This window comes from Leopardus geoffroyi, chromosome D2, assembly GCF_018350155.1.
Source record: "Leopardus geoffroyi isolate Oge1 chromosome D2, O.geoffroyi_Oge1_pat1.0, whole genome shotgun sequence".
Lineage (NCBI taxonomy): Eukaryota > Metazoa > Chordata > Mammalia > Carnivora > Felidae > Leopardus > Leopardus geoffroyi.
This window is the reverse complement of record NC_059334.1, coordinates 43,319,589-43,333,541: the sequence shown is the minus strand read 5'-3', so window position 1 is coordinate 43,333,541 and position 13,953 is coordinate 43,319,589.

The following is a 13,953-nucleotide window of genomic DNA, read 5'->3' as shown; positions in this document are numbered from 1 at the left end:
CCCCGGTTGAGTAAGGTAACTAACTTCTAGCCAGGGTACTAACTTCCAGCCAAAAGGCACAGGTGGCGGATTCAACCTGAGCAATCAACATGAAAGTGTTCCAATAAGACCGTACTCCTTGAAAAGCCCCTGAAATGAAAGTAAAGGAAGAGAAGTACTCACCAAGTTTGCACCGAGGCTCAGAGTCCAGATGAGTAGACTTGAGCCCCACGTTGGAAACCAAAATGAAGTGATTTGATGTTTGGGTACGAGAAAAAAAGGTCAAAAAGGAATTCTTGAAATGTTTTTGGTGCAAAATGTTTGTTTTATGAAAGCACTGGGACTGGACCCATGTGCATTATAAAGGTGAGGAGTGACTAATTATATGGGGTGTTTTATCTTATGGAGGGGGAAGGTGACATTAGGACTCCTGGAAATTGAGTCTGTAGATTCCTGGAGGTCTGACTATTACTGTGTTTTTCTTGTAAATCATTAAGACAGTAACAGACTGATGGAGTTTCATGTCCTGCATGACTGTGATCTTTATCAGTTGACCATTTGCTTTTCCTTTCTTTGTTCTCGGGCAGTCATAAGTGCCTGGGGAATGTCACACATATCCCACTCTCACCTTGGGGGAGGGTAGGTATGTGGAGTGTCAGTCAGCCTTTTGCACTCAGCTTACCTTTTGTTATCTCCTCAATTTAAAATGCTGCCTTTGTCATATATTACCTTTTCAAATGCAATTGAGTCTATTTCTGGATTTTTAAATTCTGTTTTATTGATCTTTCTTCATATTAATGGACCATTACCAAAATGTTTTAAATATAAAAGCTAGCTCCAACTCTTTCCACTGCTCCCTTGTTTTCAGAGGTTTTCTGACTAATTTTGCTCCTCTGTTCCTCAAATTTTACAATCCACTTATGTGGTTTCAGGGAAAAAAAACCATAATATTTTTATTGAAATTTGTCTGCATTTACAAATAAGGGAGAATTGACATTTCTATGAGATTGTATCTTCCTATCCAGTAACTTAATGTCTTTTCATTTTTTTGCATTCAATTTTATAATTTCTTAATTATTTCATAGCTTTCCTTCTTTGGGTATTATGTGTTATATTTATGCCTTGGTATTTTATGTACTGTAATAAATGAGGATTTCTTTTCTATTATGTCTTCCATTTCTTGTTTGCATGTATGAGGGTCTTTGGGTTTCATATGTTAATTTGATGACTTTGTTACTTTACTAAATTATCTTGTTTATACTACTTTTCTCATTAATTCTTTGGGACTTTCCTTATATATAATTTGTTCTCTGTAAATAACCCTGGTTAATGCCTCCAATTCTATATAATAGAGGACATAATGACATTATTATTTTGTTCATTACTTTAGCAGAAAAGCTAGTAAGGTGCTAACTTTTGAGGTATGGCATATATATGTGTATATATATGATATATAGATCAATTTTTAGTTTACTGAGTGTTTTGACTTAAAAAAAAATACAAATGGATGTGGGATCCTGTCAAATGCCTTTACTATATCTCTAGAAATGCTTACATATTAATGGATTTTCTAATATTGCTTTCTTTTGCTTTCTTGAAATAAACCACACTGGATCACAATGTATCTTTTAAATTTGCTGTTAGAGTCTATATTAAGTTTTTTGCATTGACATTTTTAAATGGTCTATCGTTTCCTTTTAGTAGAATCAAAATCTTTGGAACTTATTCCAAATAAATTTGAAGTTTATTGGAATAAAAATCTGGCAATCTTTATCAGGTTTGTGATTAATATTATATGTGCTTCCTAAAATGAAATACTCTAAAATAATTTAAGTAACAATGGCATTATCTGATCCTTAAAGATTATATGGAATTCCTTTGTGAAATTCCTTTGTATATTCTTTATGATTCTTTGTGTATTTCTTTCTGTAGAATAACCCATAAGCCTTTTGATTTCTTTTACACTAACTAGTTTTTTAGACTTTCTATCTATTAGGATAAATTTTGGTAAGTTGTGTTTGCCTAAAAGTATACCTATTTTTCCCAAGTTTTTAAATTTATTTGCACAGAGTTATATAAAATATTTTCTTCTTAAAAATTGTTATTTCTGTTTTTATGCTATTTCCCCGTTCTCACTTCTATTTTTGTATATTGTGCTCTCTCCCTTTTTTAAAGCTTATATTAGCTAGTGGTTTCTGTATTTTATTGTGTTTTTCAAATAACCAAGTTTTGCATTTATTCTACTCTTTTCTGTTTTCCAAATTATTATTGGTAAGTTTATCTTTATTAATTCCTTTCTTCTTTCTTTCAATTTACTTTATTTTATTCTAGCTTTCCATTTTGGATATTAAATTCATTTATATTTATTTTTTCATCTTAATTGCCCTGGTATTTAAAGCTATAAGTTTTCCTGTGATAACTGCTTTAGCAGTATCTCAGAGATTCTGTGTCGTGTTTTCATTACTATCTTCGAGAAATTCTGCTATTTTATTTTTTATTTTTCCCTTTATCCCAGTAGTTGTTTAAGAAAGTGTTTTTTTTTTTTTTTCAATGTTTATTTATTTTTGGGACAGAGAGAGACAGAGCATGAACGGGGGAGGGGCAGAGAGAGAGGGAGACACAGAATCGGAAACAGGCTCCAGGCTCTGAGCCATCATCAGCCCAGAGCCCGACGCGGGGCTCGAACTCACGGACCGCGAGATCGTGACCTGGCTGAAGTCGGACGCTCAACCGACTGCACCACCCAGGCGCCCCAAGAAAGTGTTTTAACTTAACAGGAAAAGGAAAATTAAAACATTTTAAGAAATTCTGTCATTAATTTCTAAAAGTTTTCTTACATTTTGATCAGAGAATGTTATTCATATATTCCTGTTCTTTGGAATTTCTTGAGATTTTCTTGGTGGCCTAATATTTGCTCAATTTTCATGAATGTTCCACATGCACTTGCAAAAATAAAATATATTTTCTTTTTATAGGTACAGAATACAGTATAGTTTTATAGGATATATTAGTTCCCCTTTCTCACTTAACAATGGACAGAAAACAAAAATTGTAAGACATTGGAGGACAACCTTTAACATAGAAGCCAGAGACCCAAACAAATAGACCTAAGAGGAACCAGAAACACTGCAGGAAGAAACTGCCTCCATACTCTCCCCTCCCAAAAACTATAAATAATATGTTCAGAGAAATAAGAAGTCCATATTACATCCATGACGCAACAATAGGTGTTATAAAAAAGAAATGTTCTGAAAACACAAAAGAGCTCTTGAAAATGAAAAAGATACAGCAGCAATGAAAACTCAAGGGATTGAAAATAAAATTGGAAAAATCTCCCAGAAACTGACACAAACAGAAAAATATATTGAGAATAAGACATAAAACGATTTAATTAGATCTCCTGAAAATTTTCCAAAGTCCTCAGATACTAAGAGGAAGCTCCTCACTGCAGACGGTTCACTGTGGGATAAGGGCTTGATAGGCTCTCTCTGAGGCTGGGCAGACAGGGCAAGTGCCTGCCTGTAGTTCCTTTCCCCACTGTACAGCTTGCCCTGGCTATTTGCCTCTGGGATCAAGACAGCACTTCTCTGGTCTGGTATCCTTTCTGGGCACTCCAACAGAACCCCCTATGGACAACTGCCCCCCATTCACACTAGATCTGACCCTTTCCGGTCTATACACCACAGGTGGGATCATTCACAGATGGGCCAGGCACTGGACCCCAGGACCCAAAGGCCTTCTTCCTGTGTCCTACCCTCAGCCATTTCTTAGGGTGCTGGCTCCAAATCCATCTCTCCTAAAAAACACTCATTTTGCTTCTTCTGTCACAACATGGCTTAAAGTCCTTTCAGGCAAAGCTTCTCAAAAAGGAGTTCTGTTAGCAATGCAGAAGTGTCTGCTAAATTAAGGAGAGCCTATCAAGCCTTAGAAACACAATGGTCCCTCTGCTCCTGCAGTGGGGAGAGGAAATGACTTAATTCTTTCTGGATGAATCATTGTTCCAGACAGTGGGTACAAAGCTACCTATGCTTAAGTACCAAAGATCACAATACACGTTTAATTTTTATACCCTGGAATAAAACACAGAAATCCACAGGGCTCTGAAAACAAATGAGGTAAGTATATATGTACTGATAGGGAAAACTACTGGGAAATAAGTTTAAGTGAAAAACCAAGTTTCCCTGTGCTGATGGAGTGTGTGTCTCCAGAGCCTGAACACCTGGCTCTGAATTCTGACTTTGTCACTTGTCATTTATGCTTTGTGAGGCTTTGGGCGAGTTACTTTCTCTGTCCCTCAGTGTTCATACCGGTAAGTGGGGATTAAATGAGGTTGTTATAAAAATAAAATGAGTTGACACATGTAAGCCCTAAGAACAATGCCTGGCATATAGGAAGTGTTAAATAACTAGATATTATAATAATATCTAGATGTTATAATAATAACATGCCCCAATGTATGTAGAAGAAGATGGAAATGAAGATGAAAGAGAAGAGGAAAGGGAGAGGAAGAGGAGGAGAGGAAGAAGGACAAGAAGAACAAGAAGAAAAACAAGAAGGAGTAATGCAGTTGTAAATTTATTTAAATCATTATTCAGGTATGCAGATATATATTAGTTTGCTATGGCTGCCATAAGCACCACAGACTGTGCAGCTTATACAACAGAATGTGTTTTCCCACAGTTCTGGGGGCTGAAAGCCCAACATCAAGTGTCGGTAGTGTTGTTTTCTTCTGAAACCTCTCTCCTTGGCTTGTACAGGGCGGTCTTCTCCCTGTGTCTTCACATGGTCATCCTCTGTGTCTGTGTCCTAATTTCCTCTTTTTATAAGCACACACATTATATTGGATTAGGGCCCACAGTAATGGTTCCATGTTAACTTAATCACCACTTGAAATACCCTGTCTCCAAATACAGTCACGTTCTGAGGTCTTGAGGGTTAGGAATTCGACATATGAATTTTAAGGGGACACAATTCAGCCCATAATAGAAGAGAAATTTAAATTCCTTTATTTGACTATAACTACACTGCCTTTTTTTCCTGAGTCCTTACCTGATGATTTGGGGGGGAGGGGGGGAGTGCTAAAATATCAATCTGTTTAAAACATAGACAAGGTTGATCTCTTAAACAATACCTTTGAAGAAGTCTGATAATTTCTGGGTAAAAAGTCCTAATATCTCAATTGCTTTCTCCATTCCCTGCTTGTCTCTCTAAGAAGATACCTTAGAAGGTATGGGGAGCAGGGAGAGGACTATAGCTTTCAAGACTTCTTGGTGGTAGGGGAGAGTTGGAGTCCTCAAACATGATGTCTCCTGCCTATTCTGCCCCCTGTCTATTCTTCCCCACAGAAGACTCTAGGGGAGGTAGCAGGATAGAATGTTCTCTTGACTTATATAGGGCTCCCTAGTTCTCTCTGAATGACTTAGCCTCACTTTAGCTCCTGCAAACACAATAGACCCTCTGAAGTCTGTCTGTGATCCTGGGCAGTTGGTTAAACAATGGGCCAGGGAGAAAAAGGATGGTGGGTGATTCGTGTCACTGAAGACATTGTAGAGAGGACTTCTAATAGAAGAGGCAAGGATTCTAAATTAGCATGCAGAGCACATAGCAGATATGAGTTACATAATGAGCAGGCTTGCACTTTAGTCTGGTGTGGTGGATGGAGCCCAGTAGCAGCTTCTCCAAGCAATATGGACACTCCAAGTCAGTTGGCAGCAGCTGAGCACTTCCAAGTGACCCATCCAATTGAGAGATGGGCGAGGTGCAGGCAGCCAGGCATCAACAACCCAGAGAGGCTTCTCTCAGAAACCACGCACGTTGCCCTAGACTTCTAAGCTGGATAAATATGTCCATGCACCACCAGCCAACGGTGGTGTCAGTGATAGGAAACCATCTGCTTAATGACCCACAGGATGCTTTTCTCACTTCTTCCCAACTGGCTCCCATGCCAAATCTTTGCTTCCAGTTTCCCTGGTTCTCAAGATCAGTTAGGGAGAGGATATCCATCAGTAGCCAGTTCTTCTGACAAAGGATGTGTGCCCTTGAGAAGAAAGTGACCCACTCATGTCAGAGAGGCAAGAAGTCTGTTTCTGACACTATGGGTTAGGCAGGGGTTGAGCTGATGGTCTATGGGTAGGTAGGTGTCCAGGGTGTCACCTCAGTAAAAGCAGGCATGTTGGAATCCAACCTCCCAAAAGAATAATTTCAAGCTGCTCTGTAACCCTCTGCCCTGCTCCACATACACACTACATGCACGTAGTTGGCTTACCCACTGACTACGGCTGAGATTTCAAGCTAGGATTTACTATATAGGCAGGAAAGGCAGGGGCTAAGAATGGCTGATAGCTTTTAAATCAACATCCACAAATTAACCATTGCCATTATTAGCAGCAGAAATTTAAAAATAAACATTGAAATCTATTTCTTGAAAATTCTTTTTTTTTAATTTTTTGAGAGTGAGCGAGCACAAGTAAGGGAGGGGTAGAAAGAGAGGGAGAGGGAGAATCCCAAGCAGGCTCTGGCTGTCAGCCTCAGCACAGAGCCAGAAGCAGGGCTCTAACTCACAAACCGTGAGATCACGACCTGAGCTGAATTCAAGAGTCAGATGCTTAAACAACTGAGCCTCCCAGTGTCCCCTCTTGACAATGCTGAGAGGATGGTAGTTTATTAGTGAGGGTAGAGATGAAAAAAATAAATGTCAGCAAAATCCAACCTGACAGAGGTTACAAGTGGACTAAAACATATTCCTTCCTCATGGAAAAGTCCCAGGTGTATGTAGTCCCAGGTATATGGGGGTAGGGTGGGTGTGTGGCTCCATCGGGTCTCTTGGAAGTCTCTCTACCATCCCTACATCCCTAGGGTATGGCCTTCATCGCCAAGATCTAAGTCAGCACCTCTGTTCTAGAGAGCAGGATGAAGAAAGAAATGAAGAAAGGGCGCAAAGCATAGTCCAGCAGGCTCTTAAGGAGGGTTCCTGAAGGTGGCCAAGGGACACTTCCTTTTTCCTCAGCCAAACTTTAGATCATAATCACAACTAGTTATAGGGAGGCTGGCAAACGTGTTCCTTCTTCTCTGCAGCTCTGTGCTCAGATACAAAATCTACAGCTACTGAAGGAAAGGAGTGTGTACTGGGGACAGTTTCTGCTACAGATGACTTCAGTCCAGTGTCTGGTTCCTTTCCCCCTCATTTTCCTCCTTTGCATTATCTTGAGCACGAGGGCACAAAGTCAGGGGAGACAGGAGACTCTGTTTCCCCCTGCTCTATGGAAATCACTAGCGGAAGGAACAGGAACCGAAAGCAAGCAGGAAAATTGAACACTTTCCCATCTTTCCGATCAAGTTTCTCTCCAATGGAAACATTATACAAGGCAGGTTTTAGAGCATATAGGAAGAAAGATTAGAGAAGGTAAAACCATAAGCTAGATTGAGGACCGGGACCACGCTTTCCTGTCTAATTTTATTCTTGGTGCCTAGAATACAGCTTGTAACGAATGCAGTAAGCATTCAGAAATATTAGTTGAATTAGGGAGGGAAAGGCTCACTTTTTAGGAAGTGACGATGCAAAAAACATGCATGATCAAGGAGTAGGGAAATTGAGATATCTTGCAGCCTGGCCCAGCCCTGAGAAGGATGCTGTTTCTCGTGGAAAGTGACCCCTTGTTTATCTTACAGGATAAACACTCCGATAAAGCAGAAAGGATTGCTGATTTGATATTGCTGAGCCTTGCCCTCACTGTATAAATGCCATTTGTCTGCTATGGCTGGGGAGGTTTTGTGTCTCTGGGCTCCTTGCCAGGCGTCAGCATGTCATTGTTGAAGGTCCACAGACTCCCTTCCAGAAAAAGCCATTTCCCTTTTCAGCTCAGCTGATCTGGGAGAAATTAAAGTGCTGCGGCTAGAACTGCTTCATTCCTGTCCACCACTGGCAGGGAAGCGGGGAGAGCTACAGGGAGGATGCCAGCTGCTGAGTGGGGGTATGGCAGGTTTGTGGGGGTGGGGGGGTGGAGCAACTGCAGCGGGTACCTCTTACTAGAAGCTACAATGTGGGGAGCAGAGGGCAGGGTGGTGGGGGGTTCCTCAGGATGACCACAGACATTTTCCAGAAGTCAAAGTCAAAGAAATGTAATGGCATGAACAGGAATGAGCAGCTCTCTATGTGCTAAAACAGAGCTCTCTCCAAGTCATGAACTAAGGAGGGAGAAGCCAGGCACAGAATAGTATGTATAGTATGCTACAACTTGCATAGGGAAAAAGAAATACATGTATATACACAAATATGTGTAAATTCAAAGGCCATCTCTCAGAAGATACTAAAGAAACTGTTAACAGTGGTTGCTTTCACAAAGGGGGATTCCATTACTAAGAGATGTGGAATGAAAGATTTTATTTCATCCTATACCCTTATGTAGTTTTTCAAAGTTGTATCATGTACCAAAAAAAATCACACAAAATAGTAAATAAATAAAAATTATATAACAATAATAATAATAATACACAACGGAAAAAGAAATGATGAGAATCACTTGTCGAAGCAAGGAAGATTGAAGGAGGAAATGGCAGACAGGATTAGGAGTCAGAGCTATGAAATGCAGAAAAGCCAGGAGCCAGGATAGTGTGATGTGAGCAACCCAGCCAGAAGGAGAGCAGGAGCAGGAGAACATCAGAGATGGGGAGCCATTCTCAGGGGCTGGGCATTCATGGTGTAGGGGGGTAGGAGCAGACTCAGGTATATTATATCCCACAGTAAAACCACCATAATTCACTTAGAAGAGTCCAAAATATTCGATTTGATAAAACGCACAGGGGTATGTTACTGCAAGTTTAATGAGAGGACAGGAAGAGGGACAAGTCTTTTTAGCTGGTGCTTTATCATGTCTCTACCCAGGTCCTGGCTGCATTTGGTGCTACTTGCTAACAGATGGTGTCCCAACCTATATACTCACAGGAGTGATTTTGGGTTCTGTGGCTTATTCAGACATCCAAGAAAGAAGGGGCAACCCCAGGAACTCTTAGCTGGTTGGTATCCAGTTGACCTGGGGTGAACGAGCCAGGGAAATTCCAGAAAGTTGGAGGCCATATTCTCTTAACTTCACTGCTCAATCTGATATTTTCTTTTTTTTTTTTTTTAATGTTTATTTATTTTTGACAGAGAGAGAGAGAGACAGAGCATGAGCAGGGGAGGGGCGGAGAGAGAGGGAGACACAGAGAGAGGGAGAGGGAGACACAGGCTCCAGGCTTCAAGCTGTCAGCACAGAGCCCGACGTGGGGCTCGAACTCACAGACCGCGAGATCATGACCTAAGCCAAAGTCAGACACTCAACCAACTGAGCCACCCAGGGGCCCCACCAATCTGACATTTTCTAACATCCCCCTTCCCTTGAGGAAGATCAGAATTTTAGCTTGTCCCTTTGAAAAGGAAGAGGAGGGCTGAGAGAAGGTAGAAAGGAAGTACCAATCTCCATAGATCAAAACAGGCATTATGTCCAAATTTACATCATCTATGGCAGAATTTTAATGTCTATCGAAATTAAAGACAGTGAGAATGCTCCATGTTGAACCAATGGAATCGAGCCAAATGATATAAAAAGATAAACTGCTCGGGTGCCTAGGTGGGCCAGTCAGTTGAGCATCTCTTGATTTTGGCTCAGGTTATGATCTCATGGTTGTAAGATCAAGCCCTGTGTCAGCCGCGGGCTTGCAAAGGTGTCTGCAATAAAAACAGTACATATGACACGATTCCGTTTATGTAAAATTACAGATTTATATGTGATTGTGAAATATACCTTTAATGTTGATGAAAACAAACTAAGCTTTCTGTCTGAGATGTTAGGAAAAAATAACAAAGAAATCTAAAAATGAAGAGCATCATAAAGGTAACAAAATTATTCAATCTGAAAATAGGAAAGAGTAGAATTAATAAATAAACCCAAATCAAGAAGCATAAACAAATAGAAAACTGTCCAGCAAATGTAATAAAGAAAAAAGATAACATAATTACTACATGTTCTGGGGACAATATTTTGAAAACATTGAACTATGTATTTTTTTTTAAGTTTATTCATTTATTTTAAGAGAGAGAGAGAGAGGAAAAGCAGGGGAGGGGCAGAGAGAGAGGGAGAAAGAATCCCAAGCAGGCTCCACACTGTCAGCACAGAGTTCAACGTGGGGAGTTCAAACTGTGAGATAACTGGGAGTTCAAACCTGAGCCGAAATCAAGAGTCGGACACTTAACCAACTGAGCCACCCAGGTGCCCCTGAACTATGTATTTCTTAATATTCTCTAAATCATGTTCCCCAGAAGACACCCTGCCATTATGGCCCAGGGGAAGGTGGCCAAATGTTCACCACAGGAAGAAGGCATTAAATGGAGAAGCAACGTTCAGACAAAAGAGGATATCAAAGAAAGCTTTTCTGGTTCTGGGGGGAGAAAAGAGAGGACATAAAGAGATACAAATAATATCATATGCCACTGTCCTTGTGTTTTACCAGTCTCCACATTTGGATTCCAATGTCAAAGTGGGGGAAGATGGTAGGGTAAAATTACCCCTTCACCCAGAAAGCCTAAAGCAAAGGGAGCTTGTATTTCTCTTCCCCTGGGTACTTTACAAGGATGCCTCTCACAGGGAGCTCCCACGTCCTTTTAGGGGACAGGAGGAGGCATGGAATGCTCACCAGAGGGACAGCTAGAGTACGTGCTCCCCCGCCCTGACCTTTGTTTCTCTTGTGGAATACAAGGATTCCAGAAGTTCTCTTGAGCTCCCTGTAATGTGTGAGGTAGGCAACTGAGTTGAGAACCAGTGAGCCAGCCATAGGACCACCACAGTGACAACAAAGTGACCCCAAAGTAGAGGCAGCAGGAGAAATGTGGACTAGGGCTCCACAAAGTACAGCCTTTGGACCTGCCTCACCTGGTAGTCTGTTAGAATTGCAAAGTCTCAGCTCCACCCCAGAACCTACTAATCAGAGCCTACTAATCAGAGTCTCTGGGTGTGGTGCACAGGAATCTGTTTTGATGAGCTTTCCAGGTCATTCGTCTGCACGCAGAAATTTGAAAAGCGCTGGTGAGGACATCCTGGCCAGGAGGTTGATGGAGAAAGGTCTAGACGAGTTGGAGGTAGGAGAGAGACTCAGTTGGCAGAGAGCGGCTCGCAGAGACTTCAAGTGCCTGCTAGACCCCACGGCCAGATGTGACAAAGTACACAGACAGGAGACCTGTCTGAGGACCCGCCCCTCCGCATCCCTAGTGCAGGCTGTGCTCTGTCAATCTGCATACCTAATCAGGGGTAGAAGGCCGACTATTGATGGATATTTTATCTCCAATAAGATACATAAGCCAGGGGCCACCTGGTTGGCTCAGTCGGTTAAGCGTCCGACTTCGGCTCAGGTCATGATCTCACCGTTCTCATGGTTCGTGAATTCGAGCCAAACGTAGGGCACTGTGCTGGCGGCTTGGAGCCTGGAGCCTGCTTCAGATTCTGTGTCTCCCTCTCTCTGTCTCTCCCCGGCTTGCGCTCTGTCTCTCTCTCTCTCTCAAAAATAAATAAACATTTAAAAATTAAAAAAAGAAAGAAAAAGAAAAAGAAAAAGAAACATAAGCCAGAAGAGATAGCTAAACCTTTAAATGGCAGGTCTAACTTGCTGCCAGGTCACCTGGGTCCTGGCTGCTGCTTGTCATCCAGGACAGCACAGAGATGGTGGGATCTTTTGGAGGCCCCTCTCCTACACACCTAGAGTCCCCAGGACCTCCTGTCCCAACACCAGCCATACAAGCAGACACACTTCCATTTTCTAAATAACTTCCTAGATTTAACAGCTTTTATACAAGTCATCCACAAACATGGCTAAGAATGCTAAGAGGATGATAATGATAGTAATAAAGCAATACGTTCTTCGGACCATGCCCCAGCTCTCCCCGGACAGCCACTTCTAATAACGACATTAGTTTTAGACATTCTCTCTTTACTTCCTATAGATTTTAGCTCTTACGTCACTTTCTCTTCCCTCCATTCTCTCAATATAGCTCTGCTACTATTTTTGGTTAAATCAATACACAGAGGTTACATTATTATATCTACGTTGACAATGTCCTTTGTAGAGCTAGGGAGTGTGTTGCAACTACATATCCTTTCTTGTATAGCTTTGTGTCTTTCTCTCCTGGAGTCCTAACATGATTTCTTTCATTAAATAATAACCACAAAAACAAGGCCTCGTGGTACCAGGTATGGAGTTATCTCCTTTTATTCCAGGAGACAGAACCCCCTGCCAATGCATCTGTCTGCCTACTCTGACCTAGGCGTGCTGTCCTGGTGTTGTTCAGAGGCTTTGATTAGGCAGTAGAGGAAGAAAATTTGTCTTGTAGAAGGTGGTAATTAGCACTTCTCTCCAGAATCCATTTATTACCCCTCAGGGCACAACCCATGTGCTAATCTTGCTGTGGGCCTCCTGCCTGCACCTGCCTCACGGTGCCTTTCTTGAAACCTCTACCCACCTTTTGAGCAACAAGATCTGAGGAACAAGATCTCATTTCCCACACTCATCATTTTACCCTGTTACATGGCTCTAGTACCTTTCCCCAAGCCTGGGTCTTTCAACCCAAACAGTCCCTGGGCTTCGGGAAGATGATGGAGAACTCCTACCCCATAACTGAGTCCCCTAGTCCTGGGCAGGGAAGGGCTTTGGCCTTCAGACACCAGTGGTGGAGCTGCGTGCTGCCACCAGGTCAGCTTTCCTTTGCTGTGTTCCCACTGATGTGACCTTGGGCTCCTTGCTTCCTCAAATGATGCACCTATTAAATCCAGCACCAACACCCACACGTTCCATGGACAAACACCAATGCTAATTGTCAGGGACAGTGCCCAAAACCTACAATGAGGAAAGAGCTCTTCCCTGACCGGTCTGGTAATTAGTAGCACACCTGTCTTTTTCCTGGGAGTCAGTACGCTGCCTTATTATGGGATGTTCTATTTGGTTCATTTCCTGCCTCTCCTTGGGTCTAGCCTAAAAAAATAAAGAAGCCATGGTAAGCGTTGGAGGAGGCCTCCTTGGTCACCCCTAGAGGGGCAGTGAAATGACCCTTCCAACTATGCCTTCATTTCATTCTCAGCCAAGAGCCTTTGGTTCCCCCAAGTCCTTCTGAAGGAAAGGGACATAATGGTCAGTTCTTCCCATTACAGGGATGTGTACTATGTTTCCAGTTTTACATATCCTGGGAGAAAAGAAAGTGGAAGGAAATGTACCTGTATGTTAGCAACTGTTATCTCTGGGTATGGACATAGAAGTGACTATTTTTCTTTTTTATACTTTTCCGCATTTTCTTATTTTAAAAACAATATCTGCCATGAGATGCTATTTAACAAATGCTTATAAAATATTAAAAATTATCTATCTATCTACCTACCTATCCACAAAGTAGCAGGGGTAAAAGAGACTATCTTGAGTCTGAATTGGGAGTAGGTCTATTTGAACACATCTGACCATTGGGTTGATGGAAGCAGAGGTCACTTTGCAAGAATGGGCACGCCAGGTGTCCTGGATGGCTCAGTCGGTTAAGCGTCCGACTTCGGCTCAGGTCATGATCTCACGGTTCGAGCCCCTGCATTGGGCTCTATGCTGAGAGCTCAGAGCCAGGAGTCTGATTCAGATTCTGTGTCTCCCTGTCTCTCTTCCCCTCCCCTGCTCGTGCTCGCACTCTCTCTCTCTCTCTCTCTCTCTCAAAAGTAAATAAACATTAAAAGAAAAAAAAGAATGAGCACTCCAGGATGGCAGATAGTGTGGTTACTGTAGAACCCCCAGCACTTAAAGCAGTGCCTGGTGCATAATGGGCACTCAAAATATGTTTTCAAAATGCACTGGTGAGTGAATGAGAGGGGAGGGATTCCCATAGGTGGAGGCTGATCCAATCAGGAACTTGGTCATCAGGGAGGAGGCCAAACTGGGCATCTCTCAGCTTTGTCTCTCAGCCTAGTTTTTCACGTCCAG